The following is a 13,373-nucleotide window of genomic DNA, read 5'->3' on the forward strand; positions in this document are numbered from 1 at the left end:
GAGCCTATGTTTGTTTTCTCAGAATTCTGAACAAATTCAGAAAAGTTTGATTCCAGGAGGTTTTTCACACGAGGCTTTTCAAGCCCTTTAACACACATCTCCTCTGGAATGGAGGTGCTGCATTCACATGTTGGCCAGATTTACCCTGAAGTCCCTGCAAGTTATTGGAGAGCAGTTCACACACAAGTAAAATAAAATAAAATAAAATAAAATAAAATAAAAGCACAACACATGCTTCACAGTTCTCACTCAGACCTTCTGGGTTGCAAAACAACTTGAACATAAGTGCATTTATGAATGAATGAATGAATAAATAAATAAATATTTGTTCCAAAAGTTTTTGTAATTTGCTGCCATGAAACAAACCACTTATAGGCCTTTTAAGATAGTTTTTTGTTTTTAAAGCCAGCAAATTTTTCAATCTGTTTTAAATTAAATATTCAGACTTCTCAGTCTCCCCCGCCCATATCAAAGCCCTATGGCAAGCAGATCCCTATATATCCCGGGGTGGGGGTAACCACAAAAAGGAATTTACAGTCTACCTTGCAAAAGCTGTGCTGGATGGTCTGGGCAGAGGGTCTGCTGTGCTGCAGAGAACTCTGCCTGCTTCCTTCCTGGCTTGCTGGGGCCTGCCGAGTTCAGGCTTCAGTGAGGCCTACTTGAGGCCTCTCTGGAAGCCCCGTCCACCTGCCAATCACCTGAGAGGCGGGAAGAGAAGAGCTCTGCAGTTTGCAGGCTGCTCAGATCCTAGGCCGGAGGCGGAGGCAAGACAAGCAGGATGGCAAGTGGATGAGGGGCCCTGGGGCTGGGCAGGTGGGCAGGAACCTGGGGTGGGGTGGGGGAGGCAGGAACTGGCATGGCACCCCCTCCTCAGTGGCGCCTAGGGCACGTGCTCTGGCTGCCCCCACCCCCGTTCCGCCTATGATGTGAACACTATAATATATTCCCCTCAAGAGATGGGGCTGTTCTGGGAAGAGCACTTGCATGTTTGCATGCAGAAGGTTCCAAGTTTCTTCCCTGGCGTCCCCAAGATAGGGCTGAGATAGACTCCTGCCTGCAGCCTTGGAAAAGCTGCTGCCAGTCTGTGAAGACAATACTGAGCTGGATGGACCAATGGTCTGACTTGGTAGAAGGCAGCTCCCTATGCTCCTAGCAATAGGTTATTTCAGTTCCCAGAGAGCAAGACTCTGCACCCTGAGGTGCTCCAGCTTTCTGCCTGGCTCCTTCATTACATGCCTTCCAAAAATTCATTCATTCTCTCCCTCCCCTAGCTGTAATATCACTCTGTACTGACTGCTTATGACTTCCTCCGGGGATGATGTAGAGCCATTCAGGAGCATCCTTTTGGCCCACAGCTTAACAAAGGCCCGGTTCACATGTACACTTTAATGGCAGTTAAAGCTGCCAGAGCTTTTAACTCTAGTATACCCGAATGCACAAAACCCCTGTTAAGCCTCAAAAGTTAATTCCAGTTTGCCCTGACAAACTCCAATTGGGACCTGAGGTTTTCTCCAAGGTTCACTGCCAATAACCGCAGTTTTGCCGCCGAAGCATTATGCCAGAAGGCAGACTCATCCCTAACTGCAGTTAAGCGCCCATTTCCCAATTCCAGTCATAGAGGATGCGGTGCAAACCTGCCTGAGGATGCAGCCTCTCCATGCTTTCGCCACTTCTCACTGGCAGCCGCTCAGAAAACCAGCCCTATCCCTCCTGTCAGCTGTGCAGATATGGAGCTGCCAGTCTACAGGGATTCCAACATGCCTCATCCCGGACTGGCCATCCTGTCAAGCTGCTCAGCTACTCGGGGCGAGCAGTCACGGTGTCCACAAGCACAAACACACCAAGTGGATGCGCAGGGGAACAAGAGGGGGAACCCGAGAGGCAGACCCAAGCCGGGGATCTAGAGCAGCCAAGTGCTATTGTTCACAAAGAAAGGGTGGGGAAGGGGGGCTCAGCCCCTTCCTGTGGGGTGGATGTTTGTTCCCTGAGTCTTGCTCATGAGAAGAATCACCTGTTGGGCATTAATTGAAAATTTATGCAATGGTATTTGTGTTTTAGGCTGAAACACCAGCCCACTACCCCACGGACCACACTCTCGTGAGAGTGACAAACTAAGGGGAGTGAGGGAGGATGCTCCATGTGGGAAAGATGCGGGGATGGGCATTCAAGCAAGTGCTTTCCTGGCACTTGCTTGAACCACCACCAAACCGCTGTCAAACCCTGTGCCCTGCCAACCCACCCGCCAACGTGGAGATGTGCACCCCTACCCGCAGCCTCCAACGTGCGACACAGCTGTCCCACGGTGGCTGGAAACCGGGGTTCTGTACTGCTGGGAATCTCCATGCCTCTAGATCTACATATGCCACAACGCCAGCCCTGGCCCGGGAATTTCAAATGGCTGTAAGGGTCTGCTCCACTGTCCACACTGTGCCCACCCACTGCCCACATTGGGATTTGTGGGGGTGCTATGGGCAGGCTCTGAAAGGCAGACCCCCTAGAAGGGCTTCCAGAGCAGCCAAGTTCTGTTTTTCACATATAAAAGGTGGGGAAGGGGGCCCCAGCCCCTTCCCTTTTGCGGGGTAGATGCCCACAGAGGCTAGCTCATGAGCAGGACAGGTCATTGAGGACAGTCTTGGGTCAGCTGAGATCCTTTTTCAAGGAAACTGACAGCTGACCCAGGACGCAGCGGCTGGGCATGAGAGTGACAGGTCACGGGTGTCCCAGAAACTGCTTTATTGCTCCTGGGGGCCCCACCTACAGTGGGCCCCCCTTGAATTCCGTGGTGGCTAAGTGGCTAGCCCAGCTTGTGAGCTCTCAGTCTGTGGGTGGGGATAACGCCTTAATAGGCTCAGGTATATCCCCAATGGACTGGCCCTCTCGTGAGATTGTTAGCCCACTGGGCAGCAAGCTGCTTGCAGCGGCTTAGTGATGGGTCTGGCTGGAGTGCTCTGCTGGGGTCTCGCAACATTTCCCCTGGTAATGGGGGGGGTGGTCAGACTCTCCAGCCTCTTTTGCCCTGCTCCATCTGCATATCCCATTCTGGCGAATATGGGTTCTCCCCTCCCCTCCCTCAAAGAAAGTGGGATTCCATCCCCCCGTGCTCCAGACCCCCCCCCACGGGATTGGAGTTTGTGTCGTGCTTTTGGGTGCGGGACCCCTGGGGGTGGGCGGTGGTGCCATGACTGGCAGAAGTGGTTCTGGCATTGCGGGGCATTTAAAGGGCTTTCACTGAGCTTCCTCTGCCAAGGGTGGGTAGGGCGATCCAAAAATGCACTTTCTTGCTCGGCACGTCTCTCTGGAGATCATAGCCAGTCACGGCCAAGCAGCTGAAGCAGTGATGCTTTGCCCACAGTTTGGCTGCGGAGCTGGCTGGGATCAGACTGGGAGGCTGAGTGGCAGGGAGGAGCTCCCCTCTACTCCAGTTAGAATAATGGTGTTTAGTTGCACATCTGCGGTGCGATTTGGAGTCTGTAATTTTAATTCCGGTTAGTGTTAACTGCTGTTAATATGTATGTCTGAAGCCGGCCAAAGAGATGGCCAGTGAGCTAATGGCTGCAAACTCACTGCAATTTGTCTCTATTATGCCTATTTGTTCAAGAGATTTGGTCAAGAGAAATCATGTTCAGTTTAATGTGTTTGTAGATGTAATTCATTAACAGAAGAATCTGACTTATCCCATAGAGCCTTTCCAAAGAAAGAGATAATAGGTCTATTAGAAGTGACTCTTGGACCATGCTTGATCTTATGCTACCACGAATAGCTAGGAGTAGTTTTGTTATCTAAACAAAATAAAGACAAAAAGGGTTTTAGAGATCATGCAGAGTCAGTAATGGATCTTGAATAATATTTCTTTCCTGGATAGCTCAATTATCTCAGCAGACAGGCAATCAACACCGTGCAGTATTACATTTAAATGTGTTTCTATGAGATTCACCTTGTCTTTTTCACATAGAAGATTCTACTGTACAACTGTGGAAGAAAGGATTGAGTCCACAGGCAGCAAACTGGATGATATGAACAACCAAAGTGCTTTCTTAGTTAAATAGACCAGAACCTTTGCCTGAGAGGGTAGGAAGGTTGCGGGTTAGCTACAGCTGCTTAATTGGCTAGTGTATTATTTGGAATACAATAGACTTGTTCAGTGCCAAGGTAATTCTATGGACTCTTCTACAGTGATTGGAGGGTCTGTTTTCTTACCTCACATTCAGAATACTTCCTTTGTCCCAGAGAACACCAACTCTTGTTAATCTGCATATTTTGGTTTAAAATTATAAAAATTGTAATGATTTATAATACAACACAACTGGGTTAAAAAAAAATTAAGTTGTGTGGTATTGAGCTTAAGAGTCGTCATAGTTTCATACAACCCTCTGCTGAAGTCTAGTAGAAATGGCTGGAGGAGTACCTAGTTTTTGGAGAGAAGGGGTCAAGTAGCAGTTGGTCCTTGTTCAGAATTATATGCATGAGCAGAGTTAAGGAGAGCTGAGCTTCAGGCTCATGTATGTCATTCTGAATGAGAATCAACTGCAGGAGAGGCAAGATGGCGAGACCCTCCATTGGCTTGGCCCCTCTCCATTTTGTTGTTTCCTTTGTGCAGGAGTGGCCCTTTGATGAGGCGAGGTGAGGCGGTTGCCTCAGGCAGCAGATTATTGGGGCACCAGTAGGGCAGCAAGATGCCCCCATGATGTTGCCATTGGAGGAGCTCTTTTGGACCTTTGCAAGCTTTGCAGGGAGTGTGAGGAGCTGGCAAGAAGCATGAGGAGAGAAGAGAAGGCTGCTAGCAACCTTCATTCCTCCCTTCCCTGCTGCCATGCACTTTCAAAGGTTTGCAAGGTTTGGTTTTGAAAGGGGACTGGTCCCCAACAAAGGCATGGGACAAGGCAGCATTTTGTGCCTTGCCTCAGGCACTACAATAACTGGTCTGCCTCTGCTATTATGTGTGTATTTTGACTTAATTTTCCTTTAGGACAGGTAATCACCCATCTTATTCTTTTGTACTTTGAGGACATCTTCTTTAAAAGTGGTATATAAACGAACTAAATAAATATCCCTTATGTTAAATGTCACAATACTATGATCACAATTGAATAAATATATTAAATTCTGTAAACTAATTGACATCTTAAGCATACTTGGCTTAAGCATACTTAGCTGTATTGGATTGTGGCCAAAGTATCTGTGTTTGGAGATGTGATCTGGCAAGTCTACACTAGCCACAGAGAAGGTTTAATAGATGGAAGTTTAAGAGTCTTTGAAGATACTCAGTCTTTGGGAAAGACACAATCACATTACTTCTTCAAGATAGAGCTAGATGGAGTGGTGACAGACCTATGTCTTAGGATGTGGGATACTGCCGAACAGCTGTAAAACGCTAAGTAATTTCAGATGAAAAGCGGTAGATGCAGTGAGATGCTAACACCTTTCCTCATCTCCTGATTTCAAAGCAGGGGATGAGGAAAGATGCTTCCCCCCCTGCAATCTGTCCCAAACCTGATTTTCTCCTGAACCAGGATTATGTCTGGTCTCTAAGCCCAGCCAGGAGAAAATTAACTGAAGTGAAGGAGTTTTGGAAGAAACAAAGAAGTAGGGCTCCTCCCACTTCTACGTTTCCTCCACGACTCCACCTCCATTAACTTCTCCTCAGTTCCGCTCCCTGCTAAACCCACTTCTCTGCTTAGAATCACCCACTCAGCCTTCACTTTACAGATGTTTGATGGCATGCTGTCTGCTAAAATGTCTAATTCAGCCCTTCAGTCAACCTGATTGTAGGAAAATAAAAAATGGCTGCAGAGAACATAAGTCATATTGCTTCATTATATACTCTACAACAACAAATATACCATACCTTTCACTAAGCTAGTGGAATGGCTTGTTGGGCACGTGTGTACTGAGTCAAACCAGTGGTCAGTATAGCTCAGCAACAGCCAGATCAGGAACCTCAAGGAGGTTTAATGATGACAGATTGATCTACTACTTGCTATTCATTTCCAGCCTCAAACATTTACATCTGCTGTTAACATTACAGTCTTCTGTGAGTCTGTCTAATCTATGGACAAATTCAGTTGTCTGAATTTTGTCTTGAAGTTGTCTTGTCTAGTAGTATACTTGATGACAGAGTTGCAACTCAATAGAACGTTGCATGAACATGTTTCCTTTGTTTTGAAATCTGCTTTGTGTTGGAGTTCGTTAGGTGTTCTCCAGCTTCAGCATTTTCTTGCTATGCATGCTCCCCACTTCCCCAATCAGACAGATGTTCCATGGCAGCACTATTTGGAATCTGGCTTCCTTTGGAAGATAGATAATTAGAGGCTTATGTCTTTTTGGGGCTCAGCGGAGAAGTGCCTAGGGAGCAGGAGGTTGTTAGTTTGAATCCCCACTGGTATGTTTCCCAGACTATGGGAAACACCTATATTGGGCAGCAGAAATATAGGAAGGTGCTGAAAGGCATTATCATCTCATACTGCGTGGGAAAAGACAATGGTAAACCCTTCCTGTATTCTACCAAGAAAATCACATGGCTCCGTGGTCACCAAGAGTTGACACCAACTCGACGGCATGGTCTTTACTTTCTTTATTTACCAGTATACAGGTTAGGCTTGTGCCCGAAATGTTTCGGAGGCCATTATGGAGGCCTCCGAAATGTTTCGGCGCTGGGGGCTGTTTCAGTGCCGGCGGGGGTAGCACTTTAAGGGTGGGGGAGGATGTAGTCACCCCTCCCGCCACATTTCCCCCGCCGGTGCGCTGTTGTTTTTAAGCCCCTCGGGGCAGCAGCGTTCCTCCCTGCCGCCCTGTTTCCCCCATCGGCCGGAAGTCGTGAGCACACGTGCGCCTGTCGTGTGCATGCACACACCCCTTCTGCCATGTGCGCATGCACACACGACGGGCACACGCGCGCTCGCGACTTACGGCCACTTCTGGCCGACGGGGGAAACGGGGTGGCAGGGAGGAACGCTGCTGCCCCGAGGGGCTTAAAAACAACAGCGCGCCGGTGGGGGAAATGCGGCTAAAGGGGTGAGTACACCCTCCTCCGCCCTTAAAGTGCTACTTCCACCAGCGCCGAAGATTTTCGTGCACATCCCTAATACAGGTTGAGCATTAGATGATGGCTTGTGGAATGTTGTCCCACAATCAACCACCAGTTATACTCATTTCTGCTACTTTTGTGGATTCTTTATATTCACACATCCAACATATTCTCTTAAGTGGAGCTATGTGACATCTTATTGGACTCTGATGGCAGATATCTCACATTCTAGGAACACCTCCTATTAAGGAAGCATTCTGGACCATTAAGGAACATTTTTTCTTGTTGGATTCCAGACATACCAACCGCTCATTGTCCAAGGGTAAAACCCATTCACAACCTCAAGCTTCAATATGAGCAGCTATTCTCCAGTCACTTTTGCAAATCCACACATTATTTATACAAAACTAGATAAATGTCCCTCCACCAGGTGTTCTGGAGGTAATGTAAAGTGTGCCATCGGGTTGGTGTCGACTCCTGGTGACCACAGAGCCATGTGGTTGTCTTTGGTAGAATACAGGAGGGGGTTACCATTGCAATCTCCTGCGCAGTATGAGATGATGCCTCTTTACATCTTCCTATATCGCTGTTGCCCGATATAGGTGTCCCATAGTTTGGGAAACATACCAGCAGGGATTCGAACCAGCAACCTCTGGCTTGCTAGTCAAATCATTACCACGTTGCACCATTAGGTGGCATGCTCGAGGGAGAGGTGTGCAAAGATTGGGCCGGGCAGGTTTTGAAATACAAATTTCTGTGTATTCTGCAGGTATACTACAGGTATAACAGCATGTATGATACAGATATACTGCATGTATATCTGTATTATACAGGTATACTCCATGTATACCTGTAACACATGTATAATACAGGGTGTTATCAATATGCTGATGACACCCACATCTATTTCTCTGTGTCAATATCATCGGGAGAAAGCATAACTTCCCTAAATGCATGCTTGGAGGCAGTAATGGGCTGGATGAGAGATAACAAACTGAGGCTAAATCCAGATTAAATGAAGGCACTTATTGTGCAGAGCTGGAACTCAGGAGACGATTTTGATCTGATGGTTCTGGATGGGGTCTTGCTCCCCCGGAAGGAACAGGTATGCAGTCTGGGGGTACTTCTGGATCTGAACCTCTCTCTGGTATCTCAGGTAGAGGTGGTGGCCAGAGGTGCTTTTTATCAGCTTTGGCTGATATGCCAGCTGCGTCTGTTTCTTGAGATGAACAACCTGAAAACGGTGGTACATATGCTGGTAACCTCTAGGCTGGATTACTTCAAGGCACTCTGTGTGGGGCTGCCTTTGTACCTAGTCTGGAAACTGCAGTTGGTCCAGAATGCGGCGGCCAGGTTGGTCTCTGGCTCATCTGGGAGAGACCATATTACTCCTGTGTTGAAATAATTATATTGGCTGCCAGTACGTTTCCAGGCAAAATACAAGGTGCTGGTTATTACCTATAAAGCCCTAAACAGCCCAGGCCCTGGGTATTTAAGAGAACGTCTTCTTCACCATGAGCCCCAACACCTGTTAAGATCAACTGGACAGGTTTGTCTGCAGTTGGCACCAACACATTTGGCGGCTACTGGGGAACGTGCCTTCTCCTTTGCTGACCCTGGACTTTGGAATGAGCTCCCTGTTGAAATAAGAGCCTCCCCATCTCTGGCAACTTTTTAAAAGGCATTGAAGACACATTTATTCACCCAGGCTTTTAATTAGATTTATAGTTGAAAATTTTTTTATACTGAGTTTTAAATGTTTTTTATGTTTAATGTTTAAATGATTTTAATTTTTTAATTGATTTAGTTTTGATTTTAATTGATTTAGTTTTGATTTTGATGTAAACCGCCCTGAGCCATTTTTGGAAGGGTGGTATATAAATCAAATAAATGAATGAATGTAGATTATCTTGCAACCGAGTCACAGTCACTGTTGGTGGAGACGATGTCCTACAGTATGGCTGTAGAGCTTAGAGACAATTTTATCTCCAAGAGTAGCACTTTCCTTTCCCTATATATTTTGTCTGTCTTAGAGCTCCCATGAAGGGTTTTGCAAATATAAGGTGCACTAGAGGCAATGAACTAGCATAGCAGCAGCTTCAGTGCAGGTGGGGTTGTCCAAACTACCAACTGTAGGCTAAAATGACATGCGAAATATTTTTTCTTATATAGGTAGAATTACTGCTGCTGTGGGAAGTTGATGTCTGCAGTCTCTTTACTTCACTGGGACCAAAGTAGCAAGAATAGTCTCTGTGTATGGTTGTGTTTTTTAAAAAATATTTAGTACATTTTTATCTCGCTTTTATTCTAAGTGGTTGTGAACAATAGAACAGTGCTTTCATTACAGAGGGAAGAGATGGTAAGGCTTAATGAAGTTTGCAGGCTGCCAAAGGGCCTCCCCCACATTTTAGACCAATCATGGTCCTCTTGTAGTTTTCTAAAAACAGTCCAGTAGTTAATAGGGCAGTCACAAAAGCTAAGGTGGGGTAGGTCCTCTCCCTGGCCTCTCTGTAATTCAAGCAATGGCTGAGAATGACGTAGCAACATAGGGACATAGGAAACTGCCATATACTGAGTCAGACCATTGGTCTATCTAGCTCAGTATCGTCTTCACAGACTGGCAGCGGCTTCTCCAAGGTTGCAGGCAGGAATCTCAACATACTGTATGCTTTGGTAGTTTGTTGGTTCAATAAAAAAAATCTTGTCCTAAAAAATCTTGTCCTATCTTGGAGAAGCCAGGGAGGGAACTTGAAACCTTCTGCTCTTCCCAGAGCGGCTTCATCCCCTGAGGGGAATATCTTACAGTGCTCACACATCAAGTCTTCCATTCATATGCAACCAGGGCAGATCCTGCTTAGCTATGGGGACAAGTCATGCTTGCTACCACAAGACCAGCTCTGTCTCCTCTCCTAAAGGTTTTCCCACAATAGTATTATCCACATAGGAACATAGGAAATTTCCATATACTGAGTCAGACCATTGGTCTATCTAGCTCAGTATTGTCTTCACAGATTGGCAGCAGCTTCTCCAAGGCTGCAGGCAGGAATCTCTCTCAGACCCTGCTTAGCTATGGGGACAAGTCATGCTTGCTACCACAAGACCAGCTCTCCTCTCCGAAATGGTAGGTTAGGTTGAGGGATAGTGATTTGCCCAGGACCACCCAAAGAGCTTCATAGCTGAACAGGGATTTAAAATTGGGTTTTCCACATACAAATAAAACATTTTCACCAGTATGACACTTGACTGTCACAGAAATATGTTATAATGTTACATAGTAAATCTGTACAATTTAATATTTTCAAGAGTACAAGTCTTCCATTATGTCATAGCTTTTTACAAGCCATGTTATAATTGTTCTTTGGAATGGAGAATTAGGAAAATTAAGTGAAAGGGGTCTCCCTAAATTAACTGACAACTCCATTGTGCACAGATTTTTGGGGAAGAAAACCACGAGGTTTTCCAGTGTGGCACAAGTTAGGATATAAATCCTGTGCAAGTGGTCTTTGGTATACATTTAAAGCAATTAAATTGTGTGATCTGTATTTTATGGCCCTAGAGTTGAGAAGCCAGGTCTTGTAAAAGATATCACAATAGGTCTGTATGTTAAGAGCACCTGCTTTCTAGAAAGTAAACTCCAAAGAATGTGCCTTTTAATGATCTCCAGACAAGGCATAGAAAAACAAAAGTGAAAAGGGAATTGATAATGACCTGAAAGAGTTTCTCACATTGCTTCCAAATGCTTAGAAAGATAGCAATGTAACCCAAAAATGAAGTATTGGGACAATAGAGCCTGTTGCTAGCAGCCTATTTTAGCAGTAAACAAACTTGTTGGACATTAACACCCAGCATTTATGAAATGCTTCAAAGTGCTCAACTTACTTTACTTCAGTCAAACCTTCAACAGTGTTTTTTTAAACATTTTTAAACATGATACTAGCTGGGTGACTCTGGGCCAGTCACTTCTCTCTCAGCCTAACCTACTTCACAGGGTAGTTGTGAAGAGAAACCTAAGTATGTAGTACACTGCTCTGGGCTCCTTGGAGGAAGAGCGGGATATAAAGGTAAAAAAATAATAATTAAAAAAACCTATTCCCTCCCATTTTAGGAGTAGTTGATGCCACAGCTTTGCTGAAATTAATGAGATGGGCATCTGATCGGTCCCTAGGATGAGAAACTGGTTTGGCATTATGTCTGAATCAGCCCTATGTAAGCAAGTCTTGGTCAAGTTGCAGGGAGCCCTAAGGCAAAGCCTTTGACTTCCTGATCCCCCATGGTGTTCTGCCCCCCTCCCATTGTGCATGAAGGGTGAAGGCACTGGACCCTCCAATGGCATGCAGGTGAACTGAGCTCACCAGTGTCCAGGAAGGGCAATAGCCTCTTACTTCAGTGCTGCTTCCTGCAGTTAGATCTGCAGTGCTGTAGCTGTGGGCAGTGGCACTAAAGAAGGATATCCACTGCTGCCTGCCACGGCCAGCACCAATGTACTTTTGCTGAACTTGTATATATATGATTTTGGCATTTTATGGAGTGTCCATTGTTGTTGGAAACTACAGAAGTAGTGTGATGCAAGTGCCCACACACGGTTGTAGGTTATTGTGCAACTTCCTGCCTCCCCAAGACTCCTGGGGCCACATTTCACGTGTACAACATCCCCACAGAATGCCAGCATTCCACAGCATGGAATGTCAGCCACTGGGACTTGGTTCCAGGGATAGATGCTTATGATTCTGCTGTCAGAGTACAAATGTAGCACTGATCTGAGAGGAATTCCCCAAGTTCCATTACAGTGTTACAGAGGCCACCCCAGGTGACCTCTGCAGTACTTTTCTAATCAGACTGGCCCTGATTCCATTGATAAGTAATGAGAAGTAGTAGTCTTGGTGAAAATATTTTGGTGCTTAAGTAAGAACAGCCCTGATGGAGCTGGCCCAAGGACCTTCTAGTTCACATTGTCCACAACAGCCAACCAGATGTCTCTGGAAAGCCCACAGGCAAAAGATGAAGGTGTGTCCTCTCTTCTGTTGTTGCTCCCCTTGCAACTGATATTCAGAGGCATCTTGCCTCTGAGGCTGGTAGCCATTGATAGACCCGTCCTCCATCCATGAATGTTCTAAGCCCCTCTTAAAGCCATCCAAGCTAGTGGCCATCACCACAAGTAGATCCTTGCAGGTGAACCTGTCTTGCTTCTGCTGCAGACCTTACCTGTTATTTCTCTTGCTTGCAGCTAACTCCATATGTACATAACTTCACATGTCACCCTTCCACTTGCACAGCAGTTGCTATGTCTGTACTGTCTGTTGCTTCTATGGTATCTGACAAACTGCCCCTGAAACCCAAGAAGCAGCTGCAATTGGAGCAAGAAGTAGAGGAAACTGTGTTGTATCCAACTGATAGTCACAATCAAATTTTGTATATCCAAATCCATAAATGCAAGGACTTCTTCATTGTCTTCTGCAGGCTTGGGATAACCCCGAATAACCTCAGGGGGGAATCTGTGTTCATACAAAGCATTTCCTTTCATAGTGAATGGGAAATTCCTCTGCATGTGGGGCTTTGGATCATAGCCATAAAATGACAATTCATTACTAACTGTCATAAATTATAGCATACAAGGTGGTATATATATATTTTACTTTGGTGCTGGTTTTCACTGTAAAAAGAAGGTAGAGAGAATCAAGAATGCTTTTACATCGAAGATGTCATGTCCTCGGCCAGGGAGTCAGGCTCTGTGGATGGAACTAGATTGCCGTGTGCAACTTTGGCCTCCAGCTGTTCTTGGACTACAACTCCCCTCTGACTATTGGCCACAATGGCTGGGGATGATGGGAGTTGTAGTCCAGCAACAGCCAGATTGCTGAAGTCATGCGCTCCTCAACTAGACCTTCAAGAAGGCTCACCTCATGCTGTTACTTCAGTGTTAAGTTCAAACTGCATGAGATGTTTAATGCAGCATTAGCCAGGATACGTTTAGTTTTTCTTTAGTCAAAAGCAATGGGTGGGGGCAGTCCAGACTGGGACTATGATGTGGAGGAGGGGAGCTTTAACCTTTTGCCCTGCCAAGGTCCTAATCTGGATCCCCTCCCCCACAGCTGCTATTGAGGAAAGGAAAAACTAAGCCCATTCAGCTAATGATGCATTAAACATCACAGTTTCCCATCATGAGGCTTAAATTTTAAGCTTCTCCTGTTTTTGAAGTGCCTGATAGCTTCTAATGTGGAAGAGAGACATGTGTAATGCAAATGAACCTTCTGACACTAGATTTCACATTTGCATTATAAGTTTTATGGAAGTTGTTGCTTTGTAGATTGTTGGGAAATATTGTTTTGGCTGTGAAAGGGATAGGCAGTGG

The 13,373-nt window shown here is 45.8% G+C and overlaps 1 protein-coding gene across 1 annotated transcript in view; it reads left to right on the forward strand.

Annotated features, from left to right (window-relative positions):
• The first annotated feature begins 711 nt into the window (after nucleotides 1–711).
• Nucleotides 712–13,373, forward strand: part of BCAR3 (BCAR3 adaptor protein, NSP family member) — a 166,821-nt gene continuing 154,159 nt past the window's right edge. The window contains exon 1 of the mRNA XM_053248583.1: nucleotides 712–781. The gene's annotated coding sequence lies outside the window, so the exon portion shown is untranslated. The remainder of the gene's footprint in view (nucleotides 782–13,373) is intronic.

Source organism: Hemicordylus capensis, chromosome 4 (assembly GCF_027244095.1).
Source record: "Hemicordylus capensis ecotype Gifberg chromosome 4, rHemCap1.1.pri, whole genome shotgun sequence".
In the NCBI taxonomy this organism is placed as follows: domain Eukaryota; kingdom Metazoa; phylum Chordata; class Lepidosauria; order Squamata; family Cordylidae; genus Hemicordylus; species Hemicordylus capensis.